General features: G+C 41.1%; 1 long non-coding RNA gene across 1 annotated transcript in view; it reads right to left on the bottom strand.

Moving 5' to 3' along the window:
* LOC106901172 overlaps nt 1–15,048 on the bottom strand; it is a 33,555-nt gene extending 18,507 nt beyond the window's left edge. Inside the window, exons 1-2 of the long non-coding RNA XR_001414267.1 lie at nt 14,767–15,048; nt 10,300–10,435 (exon numbers count right to left, since the gene is read on the bottom strand). This is a non-coding gene — a long non-coding RNA (uncharacterized LOC106901172). The remainder of the gene's footprint in view (nt 1–10,299; nt 10,436–14,766) is intronic.
* Between the last annotated feature and the right edge of the window lie 185 nt (nt 15,049–15,233).

Consider the following 15,233-nt stretch of genomic DNA (forward strand, 5'->3'; position numbering starts at 1 on the left):
AAAGAAAAAGCAGTAACTTTGATCCTAAAAGTAAGTCATATTGAAAGTTGAGAAAAAATGTTCAAGCAGTAAGAACTAAATAGCTCAATACTAACAAAATTTATATTTTTTATAAATATGTATTAATGAAAAAATAACATTTTAAAGAAAATCAGAACCAATTCCAGTCTTCTGCACTTTGCTTTACCACTTGAGAAAGAACGCTTTAGCCTGCACAACCACAACCAACATACCATCAAACCTCTAGTTTAAACCTCATGCAAAATCCACCTTACACTATGAAATAATACCCCAATACCCTGTGCAAGACATCCAGTTATTTTATGATCCAGGCGTTTTAGAATAGCTGTGATCTTTGTTGTAGAAGACTTCTAAAATCAGGGTAGAAGTTTACAAATGGCATATGAAATGAGACTTAAAATCATGCAGGAATCAGATCAGGTACAGGCATGCAATGCTATGGCATAGAGAGCTGTCTAGTCAGTCCTCCCCACATCCTAAACTGGATTTTCTCACCTGTCTTTGGCTTGACACCCAATCTGCCAGATATTTTCAAAACACATGTACAGAACTGGACTTTTTATACTAAAATAAAGTAGCATGAAGGAGTACAAGCATGAGATGACAGCAGGAACTTGAAAGTGTGGGCACAGGGTGATACTGGAGGCCACAGGGCTATAAACAACTCACCAGCAGTCAACTACTGGTTACTGAAGGAATGCGATCCTGGGAGCCGTGCAAAACCAATGTTAGGCTTAACAAAACTTATGTATATACAGCATGCGTAAATCACAACATGCATTGAAAACCCAGATGTAATGCCACATTGCAGATTAGTGAAGAAAAAGCAGTGTGTGGCGTGTAGACGTAGAAAGCACGTGAAAATTAGCCTAGAACTGAGAGAATGATACTCATCCTATGAAAAGACCTGGGATGCTGATACGTTGTTTGATTAGATTAAGATTTCAATTAGATTAGGAATAAGGTCTTTATGGCTTTGTCTATGAGGTCCTCCATTTTCCCCAAAGGGAGATTTTGAGTGTAACAAATTGGTGGGACTTCAAGCACCTATTCTGTAACTCAGATGCAACAGATTTGGAACAGATTGAGACAGTTTGAGACTGCAAAGAAGTGAATGGCTGGAAGAAAGATAAATTGCATCAGTGCACCATCATGGATTAAAAGGACAAAAGGTATATCTGCCGTTTTCAAGATTACAGAAATAAGTTTTATTACTTATATAAATATCTGTTAAATAAGTTTTTATATATATCTCTAAATAAAGGGGGGAGACATTGTTATACGGTAACAGTTGCAGCCAAAGTAACAAGTACTCTTTTTTTCAAGATCTGAAGACATCAGACAGAATAACAACATTCAAAACTAAGGTATAAATGACGAGGGGGTCTGTAAGAAAGGGAGAGGTGACAACATAACTCATGTCATTTTGCTGACAGTCAGCCTCGCAGCCTGCTCTGCCAACCACCGAGAATAGCAGCAGTCACCCAGCAAGGAGAACTGATTACAGGCAGGGAAAGGTAAGGATAAAGAGTTTGTTCCCTTGCTGGGATTCCTGGCTCCTCAAATGCTGAATATTTATGTTAACTTATCACTGCAGTTCACATACTTCAAATGCAATCCATAAATTATTCTGTGTGTTACTGAAAAATAAATAGCATTTTCTTTGTAGTTAGCTATTCTGGGCACAATAAGGTAAATTATGGTTAAATAATTGATGTCTTTGTTGCTGTCTTTTCTAATCTTGTGAGTGGCTAGTGAGAGCAGTGACATAAATTTCTAATTATGATGAATCTGTCTTGCCTGTGGAAAATAGATCAGAGCACAAAAGAAAACACACCAATTCAGGTAGCTGCTGTCACAAACCACATGTAAGATGACATCATCCAGTACTAAAAGGCTACAAACACAAAATATGCTTTAAAGGTGTGCATATTAAATCAGTCTGCTATTGCCTGAGATTGTGAACATATGTGTGTTGCTAATAGGCACTGCAAAGATAATTAGAGAAAGTCCCACAAGCATTTCCTTGCAAATTTTGCTGTAATAGGTCACAAGATGCTTCTCTTTTTTCCTCTGGGAGACTTTAGAATTACTCAGATCCTTTCAGAATGAATGCTGAGTGATCCCTTCCCTTCCAAAGCTCTTATCCATGCATTTTCTTAAGTCTTTGCTAAACTTTTCCCCAACCAGTCCCACATTTTTGGAACCTTGTCGGACTGCTGACAGGATGAAATCTATAGCAGTTCACATCATAGACATTCCTTGCTTCCCATAAGGTATGTGAAGACAGCAGTATAATTCATGTTTCTTGATAGATCCCAAAGTCTGACAGTCTCAAATGTTACAGCAGTTGGCTAAAGCTGAATATCCGCTGTGTTTGGAGAGAAGTAAAAGAAGACAAAATAGTTCTAAAGAATTTTCTTTTGAAACGTTCTCCAGAATTTATGATCTCTCTTGTCTTATTTAAATCTCTCTGCATCCAAAAAATCATTTTGGATTCATTCAGTGTCTCTTGATCCCCAAACATCAGTCAGGAAAAAAAAAAAAAAGGTATGAGATATTAGAACGTTGTAATCCCTGAAACCCAGATAGAAACAAAGGCCCAAAGTAAGCAAAATTCATCTCAGTACAGCTGTTTCATTCCTTTGCTAGTGACATGCTGGAGCCCTCTGCAGCTATGCTTTCCTGTAACCAGATAGTCATGGCACGCTGTTGGATTGCTCAATGACCAAGGATGGATCCTTACAGGAAGCCCTATGAGACGGAAGAGTCGTGTAAGATCCAAATATTGCAGGAAAACTCAGAGCAGCTTGAATGTGACCTCTAGGCCTAACACTGACCAGTCCAAAGCAGAAAGCTGATGTTTACCATTGCTGAAATCTCTGACCATCTGTTCTCTAAAGCTTTACAATATTTATATTCCGCACATGTCTAAGCAACAAGGCCAGCTTTGTAGCTGATTTATAATCCTACTCCCTGAAATTGCTTCATTAGATTAGGAAAGTAGTCTTAAAAAAAATGGGAGTGGGAACCCTTTCCCTTTTAAATTGCTACATCTAACATCTGGAATGTGCCCATCTTTGTTTATGCTGTTCTATATGACTGAAACCAAGTCCCTAATGAATATCATTTAATTCCTGCAGTATCCTGACATTGCACTGGTAGAAACATTTAAATTCCCATTTTTGAGATAATTGAAGCTTGGCTTAAACAGGCTTCACAACATTCATTTTGGTACGAACAAAACAATAATTTTTCTCTTTTTTTAATTCTCAGTGATGCAAAGCTAAAATGCCTTCCAATGCCAGATACATTTTGTTTTGGAGTTAGTGAAAAATGAAGTAATGCCTTTAAAATGCCTAACAGCTGGTGATGGAAGCCTCATCCAGGAGATTCTCAGCACCTGCAGTTTAGTTTAGCCCTAGAGTATTGACCATCTCTGTATTGAAATATTCAGCAACCCACTGACGGGCAAAATGCATCTTTGCCTTGCCAACTCTTGGATTTCTTCAGGTTGTCTTCTGTCCTTGTGGATGCTAATAATCTAATCCATTACTAATAACATCAACCCTATAAACTAATGAATGCAATTCATAAATTATGTCTCACAGAGTACTTGCTATGCTCAGCATAATGGTTAACTGTTCTTCTTTGCTTGTCCACAATGCTGTTTTGTTTAGCTAGCCTGTAAAATAATGCCCATTGTCTTTCCTTTAGCTGCACTCCATGTAATTTGTGTTTGCATGGGGGAACAGGAGTGGCTTTGAATAATGCAAGTTCAAAAGCCCAAGAGTTCTCGACAGAAGCATTCCCCTACTCAGCTTTCCAGGGAATTAGCACAGCTCAATATCTTGAAGCACTGGATCCTAAAATATCCTTCACACCCTGCTGCAATTCATTTGGTGCATATACATGTATATAGATACTCAGTTCCTGTATGTATCACTAAAAGTGGTTTTAGACTTCATTTCTCAGGGGTTGAATGCCATAGAAACACAGTTTAAAAGCATTTTCTACACTTATTATTAACAAAGTCCCTTAGCAGGCCAGTCTCACAGCACAAAATCCACTTAAATACTCTATTGAACACACTATAGTAGATTTATGGATGTAAATAGCCTTTAGCTTTTATCAGAAAAACCAACATAGGCATTAAGAATGATAGCGTTGAGACCTCTAGGTATATATCAAACATGGTATTTTAACTGAAGTGAGGGGAGCAAGGAATAATAGCACAACTGTCAAACAAACAGGGGGGGAAAGAAGGGACATCAAACTTTCAGAGTCTGTCTCCAGAAAGACAGTCTTACTACGTCAAGTCATCAGACCTGACAGAGCTAGCCAAGGGATATTTATTGTGAAACAAAACCAGATTAAAAATTGACTTTTTTTATAAGAAAGCATAGGGTTTTAAGCTCACTTGTTGTTGCCACACCTTTTGAACTAGTCACTTTCCAACCTGCAAAATGTTTCAAGGTTTAACACATACCTGTTTTATCAAACCTTGTATCAAATGCCCAGACCAGCTGTAAATCATCCTACTACTATGCCCAGAAACGTGGTTCAGCAGAAAGAGACGGACATAGCTAATAGCCTTCTTCCGTCCTGGTGGAAATGTCTTTCAAAAGGGAAGGCAAATCAATACAACTTTGAGCAGATGGTCTCAGGAAGTGAAAAGGTATCATCTCGTAAAGCAAAGAGGTTATTACTGCTTCTTGTGCTCCTCAGCCAGGAGCTGTGATCTGCTACACAGCAATTTAGCCTGCTTCATCGCTCCTCCAAAAGCAAGGGGGTCCCACCGCAGCTCTCCTCTGCCCCCTTGTGCATACAGCCTTTCGGTGTGACCATATCCTGGCTACCATCTTACTCCACATCAAGCCAGTTCTTTCGATACAGAGCTTGCTCGCAGCTGGAAAAAAATAATTGTATTTTGGTGTTTCCTGCCCTCAGCATTGCAACAGTATTCAGTTTTACAGCACTAACAGAGCAACAGCCACAGACGTGGGGTGGGGGACAGTGCAGGTCCAAGTGGCCAGAAACACTTCCAGGGGCAGTGGGTAAGTGATGAGGTCCTACACTTTCCTCTCCTACTAAATGAAGAAAGGATCTACTCTGCCAGCAGACAGCATTTTGTCATCTAACAGAGACAGGGGCTGTCAGAGCACCATCAGGACTGCTGTCTCTCGCTGCACGGCAAGCAGGGAGTGCTCACCTTTGGCATGACCTCAGGGATGCTGTGCACTTGCTCTTTTTATTTTGGTTTTGCTCCATCTCTGAAGACATTCAAAACCCACCTGGACATGTTCCTGTGCAACCTGCTCTAGGTGGACCTGCTTTGGCAGGGATATTGGTCTAGATGATCTCCAGAGGTCCCTTCCAACCCCATATCATTCTGTGATGCTGTTAAGCATAAAGCCAGCTCTGGTTCTACATTATTGGCCTAGAAGATGAGCACTGTGTTGTGGGCAAAATTTCTCCTTCAACACAGAGGGAAAATGTAAAGCACACATAAATGATGGGGGATGTATTGAAAGTCTGCATACAGAGGGGAAAATCCTTCCAGCTCCACACCTTATGGTTCTAATCCCGCACCAGAAGATGAATCTGAATCAAGATCCTGAAATCCCCTGCTCTTCAAAAATTGTTATATGTTCATAATAGTAGTCCTGTTCTCTTGGAAATACCCTGGAGTACAGCCAGCTTCAGCAGTTTTACATAAAGACAGTTCTGAAATCCCTCACAAGCCTGGGAAACAGACGCAGCTTTTCTTTTGCATGGATACTAAGAATTCACAGGTATCTCTGGAGGGAAAAAAGAAAACAGACTTTAAATCTCTCACTGGCCCATCTGTGAGACAGAGAGTTTCCCTTATTCCTGCCAGAAAACTCAAGCTCAAAATAGTCTGTTCAGTCTTACTTCAGTAGGAAAAAAAAATGAATGAACTGCAGAACTCAGACCTTTTGCAGGCAAAGAGCAAATGAAAAAATGACAAATCCAGCAAATTCCCATCCCACAGGCTGCTAATAACAGTGCCCTTCTCTTGCTATTGTCCTCATTTAGTTTCTGGACTATGCGGTCTTCTGATACTCAGTTCTCCCTGTCTGAAATCCACTGACGTGGCCTTAGTCATGCATACCCAAGTCTAACTCTAACTGCCCGTGCAGGTTTCACACACAGTGCACCACAGAGACATTGAACCCCATGAAGTCTCCTTTGGTTCAGCAAAGCTTATTAGTTCAGTCCTAGTAAATGACAGACATTGTACATTGTCTCACGCTCCACTCTGGTTAGTCACTCAGAACGCAAGGGAAGGTCAGGAGACATTCCCCAGCTGGTACAGCTGAACCGGATCCGGAGACAGGAAGTAGAGCTGCTGGACTCAAACTTATTCTCATCACCCAGACTTCTCAAGTTCTTCCCTCTCTCCTAGCGTGTGAGATATCATCAGGTGATAACAAGAGCAGCTCACATGACGATAGGAAGAACTGCAGTAATAGACGATAGTAACAGTATTAGGCTGGTCCATGTCCGTTGTAGCTGCATGTCACTGCATATGGGGCCTCATCCTGCTATGTTTTCAGCAGTGCACCTCTGCTTACTCACTGGCAGATAGCAGATTGGGTCTATCAATGTATCTAGTGGAGAGGATCCCAGACAGGAAAACTAAATGTATTCCACTGATGCAGATGAGTGAGATGCAAGTTATCACTGCAGAAGGGTGCTGGACAAGAGCTAAATATGAACAGCTTGCTCTCAGGGTATACCATTTTCAAGGTAAAGAAAAGGTGAAAATAAAGATCAGCAGCACTTCTGCTTTTCCTCAGACGAATCCTTTTGGGGATTGTGAGGATTCATTCCTCTTCCATATAATCAGTGCTGTTCCTTTGCTGATTTTATTAGCTGATTTTATTAGCCTTATGGCTGGATCAGCAGAAGTAGATTCAGCTATCTTTGCATAATGTAATATGTAATCAACTACTTAGGGCAGATCCTCAACACAGCTGGGGCAATTTAGTACATGAAGTGCATTTAGTGGCCAGGGTAAAGATATTGGAGGACATTCTACAAAAAACCAGTATTACTTAGGAGAAAGGACATAGTTGGATTCAGAAAAAATAAGCAAAGCAGAATCAAGCCAAAACATGATTTCTCTCTGATAATTTCAGTTCCCCACCCTGCCACTTCACCCTCTGGCAAAGAAGATCTTGGTTAGGGATACTCTTATGGTCTCCTTTTCTGTGCTGCTGCAACGAATGAACCACAAAGTAAAGCTAAGTTGGTCCCTATGCCCACGCTTGAGTCCAGTTCAATTCCCCAAATCACATAACACTCGCCAACTTAGGAGTGACTGCCTTGTCTCCTGTGTCTCAATAGAGGTAGTGTCAGGAATCTAGAGTTTCACAGTAGGTCACAGCAAAAGGCTAGAGAGGCCTGTGAATCATTGCAAGACTGAACGTGTTCTTTGGGGGGAGGCACAAATGGTCTGGGATGCCCTCACATGAACTGGCCGCTGGCAACTGTCCAGTGGTCACTATGCTTAGAGACACTGTCTCCAGCAGCTGCTCACAGGACACAATTAACTGTATGTCTATTTGCTTGACTAGGCAAAGAGGTGTAACAAAAGGTGGCTTCTTGTGCCAATGCAGGGAGATGATACCATCAAACAGAGCTTGATGGTATCAAGAACTTACAAGCTCATTGCAACCACTGCTGAGGTACGATAGTTCCGACAGTCGCTGCAGCAAATAAGACAGTCTTGGAGAAAAACCAGAGGCTCATTGTTTGATCAGAGCTGTTGATGTGACGTGAGCGCTGCTACAGTGGCCTTGTTCATCACCAGTGGCTGTGGACAAAGCAGGGCAGAAGACCCCTGTGACCTGGTGCTAATCCCAGCAGTATTTGTCTATTTAAAGAAAAATTTAGGTATATACTGTTGACGGTGCTGCAGCCAGTAGAGTGGAAAAAATTGAGAATTTGTTCTCTGGCCTGGAATGGAACACGGGTCAACTCGAAGGCAAATTTGACAGCTTTGAATGTGAACGAAGAGCAAATTTTCCAGTATGGTGTCATCTGAGGGCTCGGAGCAGATGGACAACAGCATGTGTTGGAGAATACTGTTAGTATAGTGCCAAGAGGAAATGTTCCTCTGAATATTAAAAATAAGTTATCCAAAAAATCAGCCAAGAACCTTAAATCTGTACATTTCAGGCTTCCCTGAAGGCCTTCCACAAGGAAAATACTGTATATGTCATTTAATTAGACTCTGAACTGACTCAGGCATGTGTTCTCACATTAGTTGACTGCACCGAAGCAAGTAAGTTTGCCATGAGAGCAAGAACAGAGTATGCCCAGATGTTTGCAGGATTAGCTTTGCAGACTCTCCAGCTCAGGAACTAAGACTTCAAACTGCGCCTAGACAAACAAGTTTACTAAAATCCTGGGACTGCACACAGTTGTATCAGCATCTGTATGCATCTAAAACCCACACGTGCCCTGAAGATGGTTTTGCCTCTGGGGTGCACAAGGAAATGGAATAACTTGGCGAGTGTGACTGCATTGCAGTGACCAGATGTGATTTAATTGTTCACAATGTCAAAGAGATCAGCCCTGAAGTGATGTTGATTGGAGATGCAGAGATAATCATTAAACTGCTTCTTAGACCAAGACAACTTAATCATATTTCCCCTTGGCTCCCTTTCCTTCCGAAGACAAAGTATTATTCTCAACAACAATCATCAGTAGCCCTGACATTCTGGTCCCCAGCAGTACTTAAATACTGTCATCTCTTGTGAGCATGTCACCAAAAAAAGCAGAGGAAAGCTTCAGTACAATCATTATCTGTCTTCTGAAAGCTAAAATAAAATTAATCTTTTCCCCTTTTTCAATAAAAAGCAGGACTGAAACAGAAATACTGCTGAGTTTCATTTTAGCCACAGAACTGTTTCTCCAAGTTTCCAGTTTTTTATTCTTCACTTGTTTGTTGGTGCTTTTTAATACTCAGACTGACAAACCTAGTTATCGTAGAGCTTCATCAGATAATCGATGGTTTCAGATAATAGTTAAGCTTAACTTAAACCTTCTATGACAGCAGACACATCAGCTTTGCAAGCAGCTCGCTTTTCTTCACTTCCCAATTAAAATCTGAAAATGCACTCTGGATCCCAAAAGGGCTTTTTAATCATATTTTAATTTTTATGGCTCGAAAAGGTACTTACAGAGTGTACTAAAATCAGAGTTAATTACAATAACTCCTTGCAATCAGTGTCCCACCCATTTTCAGATGCATATCATAATGTCACTGATCTCACATGAAAATTAGCAAAGGACTAAGAATTTCAGGAAATAAAAGACTGATAGCCAGTGTTATCTGTTGCACTGTTCACACTCCCGAATGAATTCGCTACGGCAGTTTTATGAAATTGTGGTTTGTTCTTGCACTTCTTTTTTTTTTTTTCTATGCTACATACTTGACTATGCACCTCCTTGTATCTCTTAGTTCACCACTCACCACTAATAATTCTGAAACTATTTAAAATTATATGTTCTGCTGTTTTAACTTCCTTTAAAAGTTAAGTATCTATTTCATGTGTAGGAATGCTTTGATGGAAAAAATGAGAAACGCAGTGAAGCGTAATCAATATATTCCCATGGACTAGTCTACTTTCTTTTTTTTTTTTTCACACCCATAGGACTCTTGTTAAGAAATCACATTGATCCAAAAAATTCTATACAAAATGTATATTAATAGACTGGACAAAGAAGGTAGGTGGATAATTCATTATGTTGGTCTATGAGAAGGGCAAATCAATGCTTTTTTTCAGTTGTTCAAATAACTAAAACCACTGTGTGAATTCATATATTACATGTATGTTAAGACTACAGGTACAGTGCTTGCAGACGAAGTCCGAACTGGCACTAAACTAGCAAACTGAAGATGTCTGTGGGAAATTTACATTCTTCTCAAAATTTATACTCTTCTCAAAGGTCCTCAGTACTGACAAACTTTAGGTCAAGATCCAATCCTTAAAACAGTCAAAATAAGTAAGTCACTGTAACAAAGGGAAATAGTCAAATTTCAAGGAAATCCAAAGGTGATCATGGATTGAAGAACTGATTTGTAACTGCTTTTAAACTGCTTCCTTGCCTCAAAGAAAGGGTGGACCCTGCCCACCAAGGTTCAACTCACTCCCTCAACCAGAAAACGTAAGCCTACCAGCAACTGGTTCTCTTTTCTTAGCTTTTGCAGTAGTTATTTTTAAGAAGACTACACAGACTTACAGGCTTTTGTAGAAGCTCACTGGAAACTGTAAAACTCACTGGACTGAGTGGTTCCTCCACCTGAATTTCAATGTAGCTGAAGAAGATTTTCAGCAAAGCTTGATCCTGTTCTCCCTGTTGTCAACTGGAGTTGAATCTTTAACAAAAACAGAAAAAAAAAAAAAGTATTTTTTAAGGTTCCAGTGTTTGGAAAAACAGTAATTGCACTATCTACAAAAAATAATCCATTACACAATACTAGAATGTAAAATGAGTCCTGTAGGAAAGTACAGTCCTGTGGTACAGAGTGGTACAGTGGAAAAGTACTGAACTATACACAACTATGCACCTGTAGTAGGATCTTACGGCCCACCTGAAATATTACTTGCCATGATACGGCTCTCCTGGGGCAAAATGAACTGTACGAGTAATGCATAGAATGCTCAGAAAACACTAAATCATATTTCTTATGGGAAACTGATGCAGTTCTTTGCCCAATAAACAAACTGCTGTAAAACCATTAGATGTCTCAAATAGCAAGCTCTGCCATGGAAACTGCATGGGATTAACCAAAGGATTTTTAAAAAAGGAAGGATTCTTTCCGCTGTAGACACAAAATGTCACTCAAAAAACAAATCTGAATGATGACAAAAATTCTCAGTCTTCTGAGAATCACAGCCCATATTACAACACTGCTGCAATCTCTGCTTTTAGTTGTGCTGAAGTGCAAGGCTAATTGTTAGCACAAAAAAAAAGGCTGAGTGCATGTTCTGAATCAGCCCTGAAGTGTGATCTAGGGCCTTGAAAGTTCTCTGTACCTGGAATTTTCTCTGAAATAACCTGGAGTTTCATGCAATGTGCAAACATAATCAAAGCTTGTTTGATAGGGGAACAACTGCTACAGCTGATCATCCTACAAATAGAATGTGCAGCATTCCCCAGAGCTACCAAGTTGATACAAGAGCAGTGGAGTAACACACTGCATTTAACAAAAAGCGACATAAACAAGATACAGCTGGGGGATTGGAACTCGGTGATCGTTAAGGTCTCTTTCAACTCTAACCATTCTATGATTCTCTAACTATAGTATATAAAATAAATTATCTATTTTGTAGCCTCGGGGTGAAATAAAGCATCTGCCCCACAAACTTTCCAATGTAAAGCTGAATGTGAACAAACAAATTCCATGGGAAAGGTAGGTAAAAACCCAAATGTAGGTACCTAAAGTGAAATTTAGCCCTGACAACATTTAGTCTGATGACTAATATCTGGAACAGGGCTAAAAGTAACTGTGTAACCCAAACATGCATTTAGCTGTGCCACTGTGGCATGACTTCTTGCTACACACCTCTGTAGCCACCAGAAACAGGGCTTCCACCTGTTAAGAAGGGCTCTGGTACTGAGGCGAATGGTTCATTTACCACAGTATTCCAGTCATGGGGCAGCATCCTAGTTCCAGTGGGTTAATTATCCCACGCAACGCTTAGGACAAGGGGAGGTGTGCTACTCCGGCAGCCAACCAGCACATTCAGAGCTGTGATACGTCTTTCCACGCTGCATTGCACCGTGCTGTGTAGAAATAATTGTCCGGCCCTTGTAGCACCAATTCTTGAGGGAAGCCAAAGGGTCATAAAAGTCATGAGAGTAATAGCTCACAATTGTTATCTCATCTAACCTCCTGAACACCACAGCCATTCTATTTTTCTTTAGAAGTTAGATCAAAGCAAGCCTTTTAGAAAGACCTCTGATTTTTTTTAAGATTTCAAGCAACAGTGAGTAATTGGTCCTTATGTTATCCTTACTGCTAGAATAGTACATCTTACTCAAGGTTGAATTTGTTAAACTTCCAGTCACGGGATCACCTTATGGCATAAGGCTATAAATTTAAAGAGTATAAATCCTTCCACTATTACACCTGTTCCATATACATGGACCTACACACAGTGATTCATTTCCTTCTTACCCTTTTCTTTGATAAGCTTTGATGGAGGTCCTTAAACCTCATGTCAAAGCTGATTTTCCATCTTGAAAGGAAAACACCAGATCTGGACACAGTATTCCAGTCAGGTGTTTTATGGATGCTATGCACACAAGAAAGATCATTTCCCTGGTTCTATTTGCCATTCCTCTTTTTACATACTCAAGGATCACAACAGCCATTTTGGAAACATCGCACCAAGACCTTAATGCTGAGATGGATATGCAAGAACACTCCTCCTAAAGAAAATCTCGTCATGGAAGTAACCATTGCATTCTTCATCACCTGCTTGCAGCAGTATTAAAACACATTATTTTTTAAATGTAATAATTTAGTCCAGCTATTCATTCTTAGCAGTAATTTGGACACCTTATTACAGAACCATAGAATAATTTAAGATGAAAACAACTTGAAGAATAGCCAGTCCAACCTTTTGCTCAAAGCAGGGCTAACTTCACAGTCAGAGCAGGTTGCCCAGGTCCTTTCCCAGTAAGGTTTGAAAATCTTGAAAGATGAAGGTTTCACATCATTGTCCAGATCTCTCTGGACAACTTGTTTCAAGGTTTAACCACTTTCATAGTGACGTCTTTTTATATAGCCTGTGTTATTTAAAAGCATAGCCACTGAAGCCGCTACATCCACATTTTAGATCTTTGAACAAAATTAAATTTTGTTTAAAAATTTAGCCAGAAAAAGTTTCCAGGCATCCTATTAGTAGTAGCCTTGTTCACTGGCACCTGACCACTAACTACATGTCGAAGATGTGTCAGTAAGCCAGTTTCCAGTCCATACAATATAAAATCTCTTAATTCAATCTCATTTCATTAGCCCAGTAAACACCATGTGATATTGAATTAAAAGCTCCAATTTAGAGCAAGGAATCAACAAGAGGTCTGGGAGTCAGAACAGTTGTTTCTATCAAAAGTACCTACTCCTTCCTTCCAAGGACCACCTTCCAAGATGGCAGGCTGGCTGGCACTCTTTCTCTCTGACTGATAACTTTTGCTATGAGAGTCCACTGATTCTCCTGGGTATTGGCCCTGAAAAGCAAGATCTACTGCCCAGTTCCCTGCTTCATTCCACCTCCCTTTCTTCCATTGCTGAATTCAGCTGGACAACTTTGCAATTTACCGAGTTCAGCCACTTAAAGTATTCCTCAGCTAGGTCTTTAACATTCTCAAGCATTAACTATGCAGCTATGCTGATTAGGAAATGTTTAATTTCAGCAAATGCTGCTTTTCATCTTCCTTGAGTGCAGCTAATACTCCCATTCAAGTCTCTCATCCAAGTGCCAATTAGCCCCTGTGGCAGAGCACATGAAATCTGACCAGCGGTAGATAGAAAACTGATAAATGCAGAACAAGCTTATTGCTTTCTACAGGCACCCTGCTCAAACCCAGGCATTCATTTTGCTAGTTATATGTTTCGAAAAAGTTAGATATTTGGCAACAATACTACATATTTATTAATGGAAAAGTTATTGTTATAACTGCATTTTCCTTCAAAATGTCAGTTTGCAAGACGGCAGTTCAACAGAGCAAGTTTGAGGGCTATGAAGTCCTATATGGAAAGCAACCTGGTTGGCTAATTAACTTGGCACCTTGTTTTTAATATTATTTAAACACACTTTTATATCTGTAATAAACTTTTTTCAAGTGTCATAACAGTTTGAGAGTTGTCACATTAGGTTGTTACAGCTCCAAGTGCGTACTTCTTCTCTGTTCAGGACTATGAATCCAATATACAGTAATGTGACTACTTAAAAGGAGCTGTTGCACTTTATGTCAATCCAGCTGCTACGCAAGTACATAAAATCTGCATAATACAATCCTTATGTTAATTTTTGATTTTAAAAGCTGATTGCTTGCCAGGAACTGATTTCTTGATGTTGATATTTTAGCCAATTGAAACATTTTTTTGTCAGACACCCAAATGGGCTACTGTTTATTGTTCATTAATTAGAGAAATTGTGCTGAATTCAGTTTATCAGAAGAAGTGGGTGGTCCATATATATTATTTAAACTTCTCTAATTTTAAAACTGCCAAATGTATTTTTAATCTGCTCTGGAAACTTTTAATGGCAAAATTTCCACAGCTTCCCTAATTATCTATATTAGTGCTTAAATACCCTTGCAGTTGAAAGCTTTCATTGATGTGCAGCCTTGAACTGCTGCACTTTCAAGTCCCCTGTGGCTTGGGAGATCTCAGGTAGGTGAGGACAAGAGTTCCTTCCCCTTGGTAGATGGGGACGATGCTCCACCCCATCCCTTGGGCAATCCCAAGACCACAGGTACTAGACAGGGCAATAGTCAAAGAGGACGCCATTCTTTGCTCAGTGATTCCTCTACACCTTTGTTCCCGGTAGGGAAGGCAGCAGAAGCTCTGTGGGACTCTGCTACACCTTTCTCGGACAGCAGCTGACCAGGTTCCTTTCACTTCATGTGAAGGACCAGGGTAGACAACCACAGGGCTGCCGGCAAACCCTTCAGAGCTCTAGTGTAAAACTTCACCTTCACGGATGGTCTTCTGCCGAGGCCTCCAAGCTCACACACAAGCCGCAGCTGACCTGCACAAGGCAGCCACCACATGTGCGTGACCAACCGCTCAGCCTGCAGTAATGAAGGCTCCTCTGCTTCACAAGAGGAGGACCTTGGGCTTCTTGAGGATGGCCGGGCCGCACCCAGCAATGTGGAACTGATGGCGAGACCCACGGCTTGGTCCGTCCAACAGGGCCGCTGCGGGACACGTCCCTTCGGCCCAGGCCGCGCACCGGGGCCAGGCAGCTCCTCTCCCGGCTTCGCACCGCACTCTCCTCCCCTGCTGCCTCCCCCAGGCATACGGGCTCCCCTCGCCGCCGATCGGGCCCCCAGCCCCGGGACGGGGCGGCGCGGCCCGCCCCACCGCCCCCGGCCCCGGCGATGCAGAGACGCCGGATCCGGCGCCCGCTCGTCCTCCCCGCCCCGCGGCGCTGCGCAGC

This window comes from Calidris pugnax, unplaced genomic scaffold, assembly GCF_001431845.1.
Source record: "Calidris pugnax isolate Ruff unplaced genomic scaffold, ASM143184v1 scaffold44, whole genome shotgun sequence".
In the NCBI taxonomy this organism is placed as follows: Eukaryota; Metazoa; Chordata; class Aves; order Charadriiformes; family Scolopacidae; genus Calidris; species Calidris pugnax.